The following is a 16813-nucleotide window of genomic DNA, read 5'->3' as shown; positions in this document are numbered from 1 at the left end:
GCACATTTCCTGCAGGAAATTTGGGAAATAAAGACAAGTTGAACAAAGTTTAAAAATCAGGTGTTTCCTAAAACCCAAAGAGAACCACTTTTAACACCGCCATGTATCTGCATCCATTCTATTTTTTCATGACTGTACACTATTTTTTTACCAGATTGCATTATACTCTGTTTGCCTTTAAACCTTTATTTACGTAATATATATGGTTAGCATTTTCCCATATCCTTGTATATTATTCAATGTCATTTTAATAGCTTCCTCGATGGATGTACCATATTAGGTTTAACTAATCCCTACCCCATACAATGTTTTGTTGTAATGAGTAATGCTGAAAGGAATCTCCTTGATTAGATCTATTCTGCACAGCCCTGATGATTTTCTTAGGAGAAATTCCGGAAGAGGAATTGCTAACTGGTTCAAAGGGCATATTTTTCAGACATGTCTCTTGTGTTTGCAAATTATCTTCCCACTAGCTACGTCTGAAAAGGTCCATTTGCCAACACTCTTGATGGCACTGATATCCGTTTTCATTTTTGCTCATCTGCTAGTTGGGTAATAATATCTTGTTTTTAATTTCATATTTTAATGATGAGTGAGGTCGGACGCTTTTGCATTGTTTTCTGGACATTTCTGCTTCTTTGTGTCTGAATGATCTCTTCACATCCTCTGCCCACTTTTGCAACAGAGGACAGGCTGGTTCACTAATACTACACAAAGAACGGAATCAGTCCACAGCCTCCTTTGATGACTCTGCCCCCGTGTAGAGCAATCCCCTCCATTAAGGCATTAATGCTAATGTCTAGCTTACATTCTTTTCCTGTTCTTTAAGCGCATCTGCTCTCATCCTGCCTTCCGTGAGGGGCACCCTGCCTCTCTCATCTAAGAGTGCTACCTTTGCGCTCGCCTGTCCGCCTCTTCTCCGGGGATGAATACGTCCTCTTCATTTATGCCCGACCTCGTGGAGCTCATGAAGCCGGAAGGTCACCCTGTGAGGCCATCCCTTGTCTTCTTAGACTTCCTCCCCCAGACCTCCCTCCTCTCTCCACTGGACGGCAGCAAATGGCTTCGGAACCGGCTTCCGCATCTCACGCTCGCCCCTCCCCAGACTCACCTCCCTCCACTCTACACTCCCATCTCATTTTCCCTAAAGGCAACTGGGACTGCTTTGTCCTACCTAAAACCCTTCCGCACCCGAGGGTGGCCCACTGGCCCCTTCCTACCTGGGAGCACCCGTATCCCCTCCTCCAACACCCCCAAAGCATCCTTCGTGTGCTCAGACGGAGTCACACCCAGTGGGACCCCCGGGGCACTACTGCCTTACTACGTTCTGCATCTGGGTCTTGACCTATGGGTCCACCTTCCCCACCAGGCACTCACCCCTAGCTAGCCCAGCACCAGCCTCTGTGTTTTCTCCTTTTTTCCCAGTTTTTCCCCTAATTATGTACTTATTTGGTAATGTTCATTTTGCCAATTTATCTTACTGCTTACATGGCTCAAAGCACCACAGGGCAAAGCTGTCCATGGCCTCGGCCTGTCTCTCCAGAGGACCAGCCTCTGTGTTGGTCCCCAAGATGCGAGAGCATCCCTCCACGTCCACTCCCATCCCCGGGCCCCCAGGGTGCCAGCTTCTGGACCCTAGCACAGCATCCTCTGCCAAGGTGCACACCCTGCCCTGGGCCTCCAAGCACCCAGGAGGTGCATCTGCCCAGAAGTGAATCAGATCTGGCCAGAAGGAAGGTAGAATTTCAGTCCCTTGTTGTAGAAGCTTCTCTTAGAAATGAGACACATGAAATTCAAAATTCTGTTTTGCCGGTTCTGTTTTGCCGGGTGAAGGTAACTGGTGAAATGTCTTGTCCGGAGCCCACGTGTGCCGTGGACCTGTTTTATTTCATTTATCCGATGAGGAGTTAGAACTAGACATCTAAAGACACTTGCCTTGGTAACCAGCAGGCTAGATCATCCTTTATTTTTCTTCCTTTCTCTCTTCCTGGTCTCCACAGCTCTACCCCATCCCCCTTCAATCCCCTGGGTCTGGTTCACATCCCTCCAACCCTAGCCTCACAGACGCCCCTTCTCTTCCAATGATGGAGACCACAGCATCGGTCGTGTAAACTAGGGAGGCTAAAGTCAGTTCCAAGGCATCCGTGATGGGCATTCCATGACCCATGCTAACTGCAGGGCTCCCTGCCTCTGCCGTTTGGATAGAAGACAGCAGCCCAGGAAAAAGAAGCAGCCCCTTCAATTGGGAAGCAAGAAAAAAAATTGAGCTACAGACTTGGGGTGGAGGACCTTGATTCTGGTCCCAGGTCTCTCACTCGGGTCACCTCTCTGGGCCTCAGGCACCACGTCTGGAAACGAAAGGCTGGACTTGAGGGGAGGTCCTCAAGTCTGATCGAGTCTACCCCCTTGCAGCAGCAGGCCAGAAGCGGGGCAGCCTGCCTCCATTCCTGGGGCTCTGATTCTCCATCCCTTTGATGCCCCAGAGCACAGGTGAGGTCTAGGAGAAATTTAAAAAAAAAAAACAGGACCCTCATCAGGAATGGGCCAGGACCCCTACACTAGACAGCCCCAGCCTGTCCCCACGCCCTGAGAGCCCCCTGCCTGCTCCCCCAGCTGAACTCCCCGCTCATCCGTTTCCTAAAGATCATCACAGAGGCTCCAAACCTTCCCTTTTTAACAACTCTGGCTGATGGAAAATTCTTCTCATACCTAATCTAAGTCCATCTGCTGCAATTTCTGTCTATTTTCTCTCGTTCAGTCCTTACTGGAGATGGAGAACAGCTGGTCGCCATCCTCCATATAACATCCCCTCCTAAACCCAACTCGGTTATTACATCACCCCTCAGCCTGTTTTCCTTCTGGTACAACATCCACTGTTCCGACCTGCCTTCACGGCGGGACTCCAGCTCGGGAAGCGTCGCGGAGAGCGGCGGCAAGCGGCGGAGCAGCTCGGTAAACCCAAGTCCTCCGAGAACCGCTGCATCCTCAGACCGATGTTGGACAGGGCCGGCAAAACCCTGAGAGAAGGTCGGAGCAGAAAAAGGGTGGCTGAGAACACAGCCCAAGTCCCAGGCTTTATGTGAAGGTCAGGAAAGGCAAATAGATTCAGTGACCAAGGTCAGATCTGAGGGACCAAGCCTCAGCTGCTAGACCCCCAAATCCTGCTAGCACAATGCCCTGGGGGGCTGCAGCGCTGCCTCGATGTGGGTAAGAGCAGAAAGGAGCCTTAACGGGGAAGCAATGCACCATGGTTATGCAGACATTCCCGATCCAGACTCATCTCCCTTAACAAACAAAGAAACTCCACTTTGAATCCCAGGGAGACCTCAAACACCTCTGAAAGTGGCGAGACTGTTGAGGGTTCACACCTTAGTAGGAATAAGTCAATTCCATCCAAGCTCTTGATAGAGACATTTAGGGGTGAGAAGAGAACAAAACACAAGAGGAGATTAACAAACAAACGCCACCGCAGGCAGGTTTTCCAAAGTCAGACTTACACGCCTATAAGAGGCTAAGGTGGGGTTGAGGCTCAGCATTGCAAAGGGTGGGGGCTACATCAAGTGGGCATCACTGTGCATCCAGAAGGTCTGTGCCCCTGCCCTCACGCAGGGCTTCTGCATCACCCTAGGTGCCCGGGTGAGGTCCAGAACTGAACACAGAGCTCCCCCTGGGGCCAGACCCCAGGTGCATTCCAAAATTCCTGACTCCCTCCGGCGCAGGGTCTCAGGTCTCAGACGTGAGATAAGGATGGTGTCTAATATTAAATCTCAATCTCTAAGGTACCCTTAAGTGGCAGCAAGGAAGAACCAGAGGGGAAGGAAGAAAAGACAGGCACACATCAGGATGAAGTAAGACGATTCAGGTACCCGCTTGCTGCCCTGTGAAGTCCTTCCCAAGGGGGGAGGGGGATGGGGGCCACGTGAGTGTACGCAGTGGGGAAGCAGGTGAACCATTTACTCATAATCTGGGCTACAAAATGTTTCCAAGTGGAGAATGAAGAGGGAAAAGCACAGAGTAGAATGAATGCATCTCACAGCCTAGATTTCAAAACAGCCTTCACCGTATCTTGAATAAGCAGAAACATCAGACTCCAGCCTCTCCACCCTCAGAGGCTGCTCCAGACTCTTTCCCACCTCCAGAATCACACCCCCACGCCCCCAGGATCACAGGGAGTTCACACATCTACCAGAGGAAAAAAAGAAGACATTTCCACTGTGTTTACAAAAACACCTAACACAATAAGACCCCCACAACACAATATTAAATTTTAAGAGAGAAGACTCGAACGTTCGTCTCTGATCAAAATTTTCATATGTTTTCTATCCTATTTCAGGGGGTAGTTTTCTTTAACAGCACGATTGGCACAAATGAAAAGATCAAAGCAGGTTGGCAAAGAGATTATTTACTGATGTGTTGATGAGGAAATGGAAACCGGGAAAAGGAGCAGAAAAGTAAGGAAAGGACTTTGTCTGGCTTGTGAAAGCAGTCAGAGGCGACCCTGTCATGGCACAGTGGTTAAAGGAAGAGTCATCCTGGCTGGCCAGTTGGGCGGGGCCCTGTGGATGGTGCTTCTGGCGGGGTCCAGGACCAAGCTACCATGTCTGATGAAATGACAAGTGACAAATTTAATTTCCTGAACACTAATCAGTCCCTTCAGACACAGACAGGCGCCTGGCTTCACACGGAACCAGCCAGCCCAACAGCAGCCGGCAATGAAATTCTCCAAACTGGATGGCATGGCATGGCGGAGGGGCTGGATCCTGGGTTTCACGGGGCGCCATCCAAGGTGAAGTTGCAGGGGTGGTGTTTTGCGTGCCGTCAATTATTCTTCAGCTCCCATTATGCTTTTTTTAGCCTTAAGTTGTTATTTTAATGATCTTTGTTCCAAACAGGCAACCACAAGAAAGATGAAGCAGGAGGAGAGGGAGGGGAAGGAAAGCGAGTGCTCCCCGTGTGCCCCACTCGTGCGTCGCAGCTCACCGTGCTCCCGCCCCCATCCTGCCTTCTAGCTCCGCATGAGTCACCACTCCGAGCCCCGTTTCAAAGCCTTACTTTGAATGTCCTCTATCACGACAGAGATCTAGCAGATCAGCATCGGCAGAGGGGACCCGCAATCTCTCTCCCTGCCCCCGGTTCTAGACACCCCTGAGACTCCAAGGCCATTCCCTTGTTATTACTGCCTTCCTGAAAACCAAAGCCACCCCCCACCCCCTCCCCTTTCAAAATTCCCCCACCTGCTAGATGTCGCCGCTGTGGGCTCTTTCTGCCCCAGACAGACCACAGAGGAGAGGGTCTCGGGCCAAGGATGCCTCAACAGCCAATAAAAGTTCAGCATCCTCTCCAGGCTCCCAAACACAAAGGCGTTCTCCTTTGCGGGGTTGCAAGCTTGTTTTGTTTACTGCCAGGCAACATGTGCAGAGGAGAAGGCTGACTCTATCCTGACCAGGAAAAAAAAAAAAAAAGTCAAGCAGCTATTTTTTTTTTTCCTTAAGCGTGAGTAAAGCTTCAGCAATAACATCTCCCAACCGAAATAGCTGTGGAAAGAAGGTGGGGGAGAAGCCCTGCAGAGGTTAAAGGAAGCAAGAATTAAAGAGTGAATGCGATTCGTGGAGCCGGAGAATGGACACATTCACATCTCGGCGGGAAGGCTGTCCTGGGCACTGGGTGTCCTGGAGGAGCCCTGCCCGAACATCCCCATGAGGCCAGGACCAGGAATCGAACCTCCCAACTTGGGGGTCTAGGTTGGAAGTCAGAGAGACTCAGATCAGTCCCAAGCCGGCAGCTTCTGAGGACCCGACAGGTCAGAGGACACACCTGGCCAATGTTATGGAATATTCAAATAGGAGCTGCCTGCACCAAAGCAGGAAGTTTGAGACCAAGCACATCACCTTCTCCCATGGGGACGCTGCTTCCTAGCAGGCCCTCGGACCTAACACCTCCTGGTGGGCAGAATCTGGGGAGCAAGGTTTCTCCCCACGACCACGAGTGGGACTCAGATCAAGCCGCACCCTTGTGGTCCCACCATCCACAAGCGAACAAGGGTGCTGCGAGGCTGGACCACCCTCCGGCGGTGGCCAGCCTTTCCCTTGAAGAGCAGTCATCACAGACAGCAAGGATGATGGCCCCAGTCACCCCTCAATCACAGCAGCACCTGCGCACCCAACCAGGGCCAGCTCCTCCCACCAGCCCCCCACCCCCCTCCCCACGCAGAGCCCCCGGCTTGCTTAGTGGACAGCCCATCCCTGGTGAGGTGTAACCTTCACAAGGGACTCGATTTCCTTCCAGTCCCTTTATGTCCATAGACACCAAACCTGAACAGTCTTCCAGAGTTTTCTGGAGCTAATCAATGTAGTGATGACTTCCCCCTGCCCACCCCAGAGAACTGCTTTGTTGATTTCTCCCCAAGTTGTGTGTTGCAGACAGACGCCCATCAGGTCACACAAGACAGTCGCCTACACCCCAGGACGCCACACATCTCCCATCAGCAGATTAAGGGATCTGAGACAGAGTGGGAAGGGAGGGGGCGGGGACGGAAGGAGAAGTTGGAGGAAGTACTCAAGTCGAAGGTCGCAAGAGCTGGGGCACAGCAGGTCCACGTAATGTCAAGGGGGCAGACCCTATGATGGAAAACAGAGCCAACCCATCGCCAGTCCCAGAATCGGCCTCCCAGCGGCGGGGTCAGCGTCGGGGGGAAAGCAACACATCCAGGGTCCAACCCCCTTCACCCAGCAAACCCGAATCTACACCCCGACCCCAGGCACAGCACCCCAGCCCAGGACCAGACCTATTTCCACAGACCTGAGCGCTGCTGATTGAAAGTGTAGTAAACAAACCCCAGTTGTAGACAGCGCAGAAGTTTCCCAAATCATCAGCTTGTTTTCCTCCCAACAGAAGACGGGGATTTCCCTCCTCGGTCACGTTTCCTCCCCTAAACTTTTCTTCCTGCGCCCCTCTACAGAGACTCAACTGCCAGCCACTGAGGACGGGGGACCAGGCTCAGCGCCCCCCCAACACACACACACACACCCGGGAGACGGAGACGCAGCGGGAGTACCTTTTCCGCGGAGCAGAGGGGCCGGTGCCCAGAGGCTCGCTGCCTGCGGAGCCTGGAGGGATGCTACGGGAATGGTGCACGCTGAGGATTGCGCCTTCCTGCCTGTGCGACCAGACCTTTCGGCAGCGCGGACCGACTGTGCTAGCCAGGCACTTAGCAATTATCTGCGGGCGCCGACGCCCCGCCCTCTGCTCCTGCGATTGGCTCTCGGGGCCCGGGCAGGACTGCATTGGTTTCAGACGACCTCACTCATTGCTCCGGCTCCTACTATTATCTAAGCCATCAAAGGAAATAATTCCAGGTTTCATTGACAACCTGTAAGGTTCTCCTCCGGCCCGGTGTGTTTGGGGGGGCGGGGGGGTGCTGGTGTGGAACCCTGCGAGTCCGGGGGAGGGAGGAATGAGAGTAGGAAAAGTGGGGGTTCCGGGAGAGCCGAGAAGGGGTGGGGGTGTGAGAGATGGGGGGGCAGGGGGGCAGCTATCAAGCAATCAGATCCTTGCACCCGCATTTTAACTTCCACAGCACAGAGCCCATAGCAACAATTTTCTGGCCTTATTTTTCCCCCCCAATTGGTGAATGTTCCTGAGGGCAGAGAAATATGACGGTGGGGTTTCTGCCTGTGTAACACAGGCTCTGGGAAGCAGAGCTAGGTAAAAGGCTGAAGGAATCTAGTGATGTATTTCCCGGGGCCACTCTGGAGGGCATGTGAAGGTCATTTTAAATTATTTAGAGGGACAGATCGTGCACCTTCGGTGGATTCATCCACCCATTCTTTCCCTCGTGGTCCACCTCAGCCCCCAACCTGAGAAGACAGCTTCTCTTTACACCTTCTTCAGTCTCAGAAGAGCAGATTTTAAAGTCAGTGAAAGTCTGGAATTCCTCACTGGCCTCGCAGGGAGGTCCAGAGAGACAGGCATTTGCCAAGCTAGTAGTTCTGCTCGTGGACCCTGGCTTTTGCTTGTTCCCAAGTGGCTTCAGTGAATTGCTTAGACTCACATCATCAGCTCATCCAAGGGTGAGAAAAGCCCTAATGCTTTCCCTTGCTCAACAAAGAATTATGAAGCATGTGTCTTGCCCTTTTATTTTTCTTAATTTTCCTTTTATTTTTCACTATATGGAAAGGACATCATTGGACAGTGGACATCATTTGATAGCGGAATTTTTTAAGAGGAAGAAAAAGAATTTGAAAAGGGTCTTTTAAAGGAAGCTCTCAGGATGTCCAATTTCAGATCAGTTAGAACTAATCTTTCCCTCTCCTCCTGTTGGAATCCACCCATCTTTGAGTCCAGGCTATGGTTCCAGTTCATCCCCCGTGGCCTCAAACAACTGCAATTGTTATTGCCATCTGCATCCTTGGAGGCAAATAGATTGCTCCTCCCGCCTCCTTCAGTGAGCTTCTGCTCCAGGGGACTATGCCCATCACAAGCTTTATAGGGGCAGAGCCAGAATCATGCGTATCTTTATAACTCCACTGACAGCACCTAGCATTCAATAAGTGCGCTGACTAATAAAACTCAGCTCAAAACGTTGAGTGTGCCTCTGAGCCTCCTGGACTCTTTATTTCGCCGTGATCACTCATCCAGCCGGTGGGGTAGGGGAGGGACCCTGGATTTCAGGAGGTAAAAATTCAGGACTAAATCCACTGACAGCTACAGCCATCCCTCCAAGCTCTCAGTGCCCCTGATCTCTCTGGAAAATGAAGCAGCTCTTCACTGCATGTCTTCTTTCTCCCTCGAGCACTAGAAGGAAATGAGAAGATACACATTTTATTTGTGAGGCACATACCTCAAAAAATTAAGTCATTTCCATAATGGTTTTCCAAATATCCGCATGCAGAAGAGGGGAGTGACCATCTACTACAAATCAAAAACTAGGACAAGGGGTGTAGCAAAGTGTCTGTTGTCTATTTCCTTCCTTTGTCTGGATGAAATTCTCACAAAGCACAAGGACGAAATTCAACTTAGCTGTTCATTTGAAATTGACCCCGTCCCAGAAAATCTGGCATGTTCTGTCATGGAGGGAAAACCATAAATAACACTTTTATGATTTAAGCCGTAAGGTTTCCACTTCCGAGAGAAAGCAGGCTTCAGCTCTGTGCCTTCACACTATTCCCCTTTCCCTCCTTTAAAAAATAAGGGAAATAAAATAAGTTATAAGAACTCTCTCGAGCACCTATCAAAGGTTCAGTCATCCTCAAAGGAAAAGAAACCATTTCAAGTGATTTTCTAAAATGCTTTGTCTAAAACAGCAAGTCCTTACATGTACTTTTTACCTTTTGAAGATGAGAGGGGTAGAGAGAGAAAGCTGCAAACAGTTGTTTATGTCAGTGCCTTTAAAACTGCCTGGTCATAAAATATTCTCTTTGAGAGAAGGATGATTCGTTTGTGTCCCCTAGATCAACTGCTTAATTCTGAGAGTTGGAGAACACAGATTAAGTATGCAGATTCCCCTGGTGCTCGCATTTGTATTAAATATCAGCTTCATACCATTTAAAGGCATCAGGGTATGAAATGTACCACCCTCCATTCTGTGGGCAGTGCCCTGGCCAAAGGAGTCCATTTCGATTTAACAATTTCAGTGTATTAGTGGCCTGAAAGACTTTGGAGGGGGTTCACGATTCATTTTCGGCAATTAAAAGGAAGACCGTGGGTTGCTTTATTAAAACACAAATTAAATAGCAGCTGTTGTTGCTCCCGTCCTTCTTGTGGGGAACCACTCTCGGTGACAAATCACCCTGACCTGCGGTAGGAGGTTGGAGGAAACCTGTGTTTACTCTCCTGCTTATACCATTTTCTCAGTTATCATTTATTTATGCCAAATTCTGTTCCTAGGAGGGAGAAGAGGAAAATAAATCTAGGCAATGCCAAGAAAAAAGGAAATGTGTGAAAGTGGGAGAAAAAGAATGACAAGAAAAGAAAGGGTGACTTTCAACCCTACGTGTTTGCTAATTGAGTCGAGCCACACGATACTGTCTTGGAACACATATTAGCAAGATTTCTGAAAACCAGCATTGGGTGGATGAAGGCACAGCTTCCTGAGTAGAGAAACTTGGAGGAACAGACTCACAGCTTTCCTCTCTGGCTGATGGCTGTTGTGAAACTTTATGTAATCGGATTCCCGCCCACTCCACCCACCACTCCACCCCCCAGATCAAACCTGTGGAGCCAATGACATTTCCACTAAGTACAAGAGGGGATTGTGGTTGCCAGGAAGGTGTCAGTTACTGTGAACCATTCTTAATGATTTCATTAATTACTAATGAATCTTCAAAAAGTTGGTATTAAAATAGACAGGGCTTCGTGAGCTTTGAAGACAGTATTTTATTATTTAAAATACCCTGCTAAATAAAAGTAGGGGACTTGGGGGTGGGGGGGTGGATTTCAAATCATGATGATGTTGTCAATAAACCGAAAGAGAAAAACAGAAACGGACAGACAGGCAGACAGTGACCTTCCAGACTGAATTGCCCACCTGAACTCTGCTTTGCTTCAGCTAACTTCTTCACAAGAAGTATGAAGCTACAAGCTGTCATTAAATATCGTCCAGCAATGCACCAGTCAACAGAGGAAAGGCAGCATGCCTTCCATGAGGCTGGCAGAGAGATGAGGGCGGCAGGAGGCACCTTCCAGATCAAAGGTCTGCAGTGTGACTGTGGGACCCCCTGCCTGCCAGGACCCATCCTGACACAGAGACTTCTCAAAAGGACGCATCCAACATGTTTACAAAACCTGGCACAAATCATTCCCTTCAGTTCAGTTCAGTTCAGTTCAGTCGCTCAGTCGTGTCCGACTCTCCGCGACCCCATGAATCATTCCCTTACGTTAGTATTATTTCTAGGGCCATGGAGAGAATGGTGGCAAATCAGCCGACAAAGGACCATACAGATGCCCTACCACTCGATATGAAGGGACCACATTAAGGCATCAGCCAACAGTCACTCTGCTCTATTAGTCCAGTTGTCAGATCAGCTCTTGCCATGGGACCAGAAGATACTCAGAGGGGCAGAAAAGATGCTCCAAGCACAGAGCAAAGCTTCAGGCAGTGAGATTTCATTTCCTACCGCCTAAGGAAATTCTCAAACCGGCCCATGATGCATGCCATATGGAGGAAAGCACCTGGGGGTGTGACACTGTCATGCAAGGGATCTGCCACAAGCCAAGATGTCTTCAAATATGCATATTTTATTTTGAAAGTTGTGCCAATTTTATATTCTACTCCAAAACATGTCCGTGTTTGTTTTAGTACACAAGTTACAGAATGATTTGGCCCCAAATATTTGTATAACGCTGGGTTTCCAGGAAGATGCTACATATTTATGAGCAGCCTGGGATTTGAGAAGCACAAGCCTCAAGTTTCTGGTCTGCACTGGCTTTTAGAGTCAGATGAAACCTGGCCCCATCACCCCTGTGTAGCGTCCTCCACCCTTACCCTCATGGACCACGACGAGCCCATCACAGCCTCTCCGAGCATGCTCACGCCAGGCTCCTGGTCTCCGCTTGCCTGCCTCAGCGTCTCCCTCACGCCCTGCCTTCTCCAACAAGATCACCGCCATCTTCCTACACCCAGCTGCATCTCCGCATCCATCACTTCTGTCTGCTAGGGTGCTTCCGCTGGACCTTGCACCACACAGGTTTAAATTAGTTACAGTCTTGTTTGCATTTTCATGATTGCTTCCAGGCGGACATTTTCACATTTGCTACTACATGCCTCGCTGTTTGGCAGCCTTAATGCCACACCACCCCCAAATCCGCAGTGATACACATAGCTGTTAGGACAGTGCTGGACAAACACTTAGAAATCCCAACAAGGAACAGTTGATGAAGAAGTGAACAGATCAACTTCATTCACAGCTGGAGAAAATACATTTCCGGTAAGTGGTGAAGAATCTGCCTGCCAATACACTGGAGACATGAGTTCAATCACTGGTTGGGAAGATCCCCTGGGGGAGGAAATGGCAACCCACTCCAGTATTCTTGCCTGGGAAATCCCATGGAGAGAAGAACCTGGTGGGCTACAGTCCATGGGGTCACAAAGAGTCAGATACAACTTAGCCACTGAGCACACACGCCTGAATATCTAGCCCACGGGTCATCCTGACTTGTTCAAAATGTTCAGGGTAGAGTGGCGCATCCCATCTCAGCCTCTTGGCCCTTCGCATACATATCACACTTAACATCGTACATTAATTTCAGCTCTTCGCATCTCATCTTTGGGAAGCAAAGAGCTGAAAGCACCTCACTGAGGCAAGACCTGATTTTCCTCCATCTACTTACTTCTTTAGTCAGTCCTAAAGGAAATCAGTCCTGAACATTCATTGGAAGGACTGATGCTGAAGTTCAAACTCCAATACTTTGGCCACCTGATGCGAAGAACTGACTCATTGGAAAAGACCCTGATGCTGGGAAAGATTGAAGGTGGGAAGAGAAGCGGACAACAGAGGATGAGATTGGTTGGATGGCATCACCAACTTGATGGACATGAGTTTGAGTAAGCTCTGGGAGTTGGCGATGGACAGAGAAGCCTGGCGTGCGGTTCATGGGGTCACAAAGAGTCAGACACAATTGAGCAACTGAACTGAACTTGCTTCTTCCTTAGCAAGAAAGGAGCCTTGGTAAGGCCAGTAACATTCCTTTTAGCATAGAAATGCATTTAAGTTACTGAGGAAAAGTGATAAACATTAGCAAGGAAACCCTGGTCTGCCGTGATGACATATTTAAAGGGAGTACTTTCTATCAAGTATATTTGCCTCCTTTGAAATGAAGGGAAGACCCTGGGGAAGATGGCAGGGGTAGAAAAACTGCAGAGAGTTGGAATTGAAGAGGAAGATAGGGAGGGGACTCCTAGACCCTCATCCGATGTGGTCACTGTTAGGACTGAAAGGTGATTGATGGAAAAAGCAAATTCGTGTTTTTGCATGATCCTCTGCATTCTATGTTTGGGATTGGCTGATACTAAGAATATCATGAGGATGGACTTGGGCTGAATATCTCTTCAGTCCCTGTTGCATGACCAGTAGTTTCCATTAGGATGCAATGGAGGTGCAGAGCTAGTATAACGTTCCCCCCAAACTGTCAGGGAATTATGTTCAGTTATACTCTCTTATGGCAGCATTAAGTATCTGGAAAAGACAGCTCCCAAGGAATACTTACTCTCTGAAGGTTACTGTATACTAGTCATCTTCCCCTTTCGTCTTAGAAGTCACCTTAATAAGCCATTTATTTCAAAGTTTGAGATAAAAAATGTGTTAGGTAGAAATTAATTATGCACAGTAATCGTGGGCTTTGGTTAGCTAAGTGTCTGGTATGCTTTAGACTGAAATAAAGACTCTTGACTCCTTCATGTTCAGAACTCACCGATGCTTTTTCCACATCACCTGGACATTTATTCTGAGCTGCACTCCAGAAGACAGGTGTTCATCTCCTTTGTTGTAAGAATTCCCAGAATACCAGCTTCCATTGGCCTCTCCCCACAAGACTCCCACTGGTTTGCTGGTAGAGCTCTGAGCCTTTTATCCTCTGTCTTCTCAAGGGCTCTGGACCACCCTTCCCAAAGGAGAGTCAATGAGATGCCCTCAGGGTCCCGCTGGGCGATAGCCCTCACCAAAAATATCTCCTTCCTCCTCAATGAGAGATGGTTTTGTTTTATGACTGGTTTATTAATGGAACCATATACTTTTTTGTAACTTCATTTCATGATTATGAGACCATCAAATCTGTTTTAAGCAAAGTCCCCCTACATATGTGAACAGTGGGACCTGACCAGTTACTGTCCATTCCTACAGAGACCAGGACCAAAGGCACAGGACAGATGAACAGACACCTCGAGATCTGGACTGGAGAACAGTGCAGCTCTTCCAGGAACCTCAGAAAACAGGGAGGCCCTCTCCTCTCGTTGGAATGGTTTAAACGAATGCCTCCCTGAAAGTTCGACAGCCGTGTTCCCTCCGAGCGTCCTCTGATCTCTAAATTCGGGTGGTTTCCCTCTTCTGATCCTTTCCCCCTTTCCCCTTATTCCTCTTTCTCTTCCTTTTCTTGTGACTCCTGCTTTCATTTTCAATTTTCAACATTAGACCTTCTCGATAAATATTCGTAAAGATATCTTCTTCCTCTTGTAGGACAAACGGTCCCGACCATTAAGCCATTTCAAGCAAAGAAGACGTGAGAATCTAACCAAATGAAATCAAAGTCCATGAAGCCCCACCTCTTAGCCTAGATGGTCTAGAGAAGGGCAGACGTCCAGTTTTTAAAACGGTTCAGGCTGCAAGTTGTTTGTAAAGGCAGAGTGACGTAAAGGTGGGTCCATGGAGCACGGTCTTGATTTTTCTCAGGATTTGGGTTGGGGGTTATTCTCCTGTAACCTCAGCAAATGATTCTTTGGTGCTGAAACTCCTTATCACCAGTCCCCTTTCCAAGCCTGCAGCATGAACATCTGAGGGATTGGAGGATCGAGGAGGGTGACAGATGAGTAAGAAAAGAGTGATGGAGCTAACATTTCAGGTTAAATCTTCTTAACATCAGTTTTACAAAATGTCTGAGTGATGGAGTTTCAGAATCCAGCTCTCTTTTTAGCTTATTAAAGACAGTTAAGAAGGGTTAAGCTTCCAAAGGAAAGCTCTGAAATTGACACAAGCTCCTTAAGACAGTCTCCACAGCCCAGGACGTTGAGGGGCTGGAAGAGGATAAATATGCCAATGTATTTGCAGCAATGTCACTGCCATGATTAGAAGTGGTCTTTTCATCTTTTTTTTTCCAACTTTCAAGGGACTGCTGGGCTTCTGTGATGTACAGCTTCTCTGAACTGATGTTCTTTTCTGGGTCAGTCCCTCGTGGCTCCACTGAGGGTAGAATCCATCTAAGGACATATAGTCCTTCTGTCCTTATAATGGGCAGAGTGCAATGACCTGCTCTGTGGGTATAAGCGGACACATGTAGCAGGTATGTATGTGGACATTTTAATAAAACTAATAATCAGTTGCACAGAAAGACCCAGCTTGGATTCTCCATCTTGACTAACTAGGAAATTATTTCCCAAGGTTTTGAACTACATGTAGAACTTCTCTAAAATGGGGAAAATTCTACTGGACTCCTCACCCTGATACTGAAGGTCTTTGGTTGGGGGAGGGGGGTGGGCATGATCACAAACAGAAGTTTATCAAAGATCCCTGAACAACAGAACATTCTAAAAACACAAGATCAACAAAAAGAATGTTTGCTGTTTAATGAGTAATGATGATGGGCAATAGGGACCCTAACAGCACAGGACCTGGTACCCTCCTAGGGCTCCATGAATATGGGTTGAAGAGTGAGTGGATGAATGACTTGCCTCACTGGCTCAAATCTTTGGTTCATTTAACATGACCTCTCACTTCCGAAAGTAACACATTATATGTTTGTAAGGGGAAATGATCTCCTTTCTCAATGTTACATCCAAAGATTAGGAACACCTCCTAAATATCGTGTCTTTGTAAGGTCCTATGCACAAAAGCAATGCCACACAAAGCTACCTTCAACTTTTCCAATTTATCTCCTCAAACATCCTCACCTGGTTTGGAGGGGTCCCTAACACTGCATACAGTCTCCTCTGGGTGGCGAGGTACATGTAACGAGTGAAAAACTTCCTTGAGTTGTTCTGAAAGGACCCTCTCGTCTCACTACTCACCTTTTACTTTATTTTCAGCTCATCACTGTCAAAGAATGTGCTTGCATTAGTCGGCTTGGGCTGCCAAAAGAAAATGCCATAGACCGGTTGACTTAAAAACAGCAATTTATTATGCCACAGTTCTGGAGGCTAGACGTCCTAGGTCAGTTTCTGGAAGGACCGTGTTCTGGGATGGATTCTCTTCCTGACTTGCAGACGGTCACCTACTCACTGTGTCCTCATATGACAAGGAGATAGAGCTCTGGTGTCTCTTCTCGTAAGGCCATGACTCCAATCGGATCAGGGCCTCACCCCTGTGACCTCATTTCATGACCATTGCTTCCAGAAAGACCCTATTGCCTAAAATCATACCGGAAACTGGGATTTCAACATACAAATTTTAGGGAGACACACCTCAGTCTATAGCCATGATCTTTTATCTAACTGGAATAGCTTGGGTGTAATTCTTCCTGAAGAGGGAGAAGTGGAATGTGTGACATCCTAATATTTTATCCGTCCGCAGTTGTATTTGTGTGTGGCTTCTGGAAATAATCTTCCTTTTCTTTTCTTTTTCCTCTCCTGTTTTTCCCTCGCCATCATCACCGTTGAATTCACTAATTTTTAATACTACAGCATTTTCAAAAATGTAATAAGATAAAACCCCCACTGTTTGTACGTTATGATACATGATGTCCTGCATCATTTTTTGCAGTCCGCTATAGCCTTCCTTTTCATGGCCCCCAACTGGATCCTAAGCATCCTCCAGAATCCCAGGTCTGCATGTCTTCCCCTGCGTGACCTCCTCCTCTGGTGACGGGTGGAATCAGCACTCCCACGCTCTCCAACCTGCCCCTCTGCACATGAGCAGACCTCCAAGATGGCAGAGCACCTCGTCCACCAGATCTCTGTGCGACAAAGCAGGTACTCAGTTAACGCTTGTAGAAGGAGGGACACATTTGATCTGACGTAATGGCCATTTTCAGAGCAGGTTGAAAAGAAGATGTAAGTAGGTGACCCGTATCTTGCCACATTGTGTTCAATCCAGCAAGCGCTGGACTAGGCATCAGAGGACCTGGTGTCCATTTTCAGGCATGTGCTTCTCTTTCAGAACAAACGACCTTG

General features: G+C 48.3%; 1 protein-coding gene across 1 annotated transcript in view; it reads right to left on the bottom strand.

Annotated features, from left to right (window-relative positions):
* The window catches only part of ZMAT4 (zinc finger matrin-type 4), a 371285-nt gene extending 364115 nt beyond the window's left edge, over nt 1–7170 (bottom strand). Inside the window, exon 1 of the mRNA XM_055416278.2 lies at nt 7055–7170. The gene's annotated coding sequence lies outside the window, so the exon portion shown is untranslated. The remainder of the gene's footprint in view (nt 1–7054) is intronic.
* Between the last annotated feature and the right edge of the window lie 9643 nt (nt 7171–16813).

This window comes from Moschus berezovskii, chromosome 26, assembly GCF_049115385.1.
Source record: "Moschus berezovskii isolate FMDL1 chromosome 26, NW_MosBer_1.0, whole genome shotgun sequence".
Classification (NCBI taxonomy): domain Eukaryota; kingdom Metazoa; phylum Chordata; class Mammalia; order Artiodactyla; family Moschidae; genus Moschus; species Moschus berezovskii.
The sequence above is the reverse complement of the archived record's forward strand: the minus strand, read 5'-3'. Positions and strand labels throughout refer to the sequence as shown.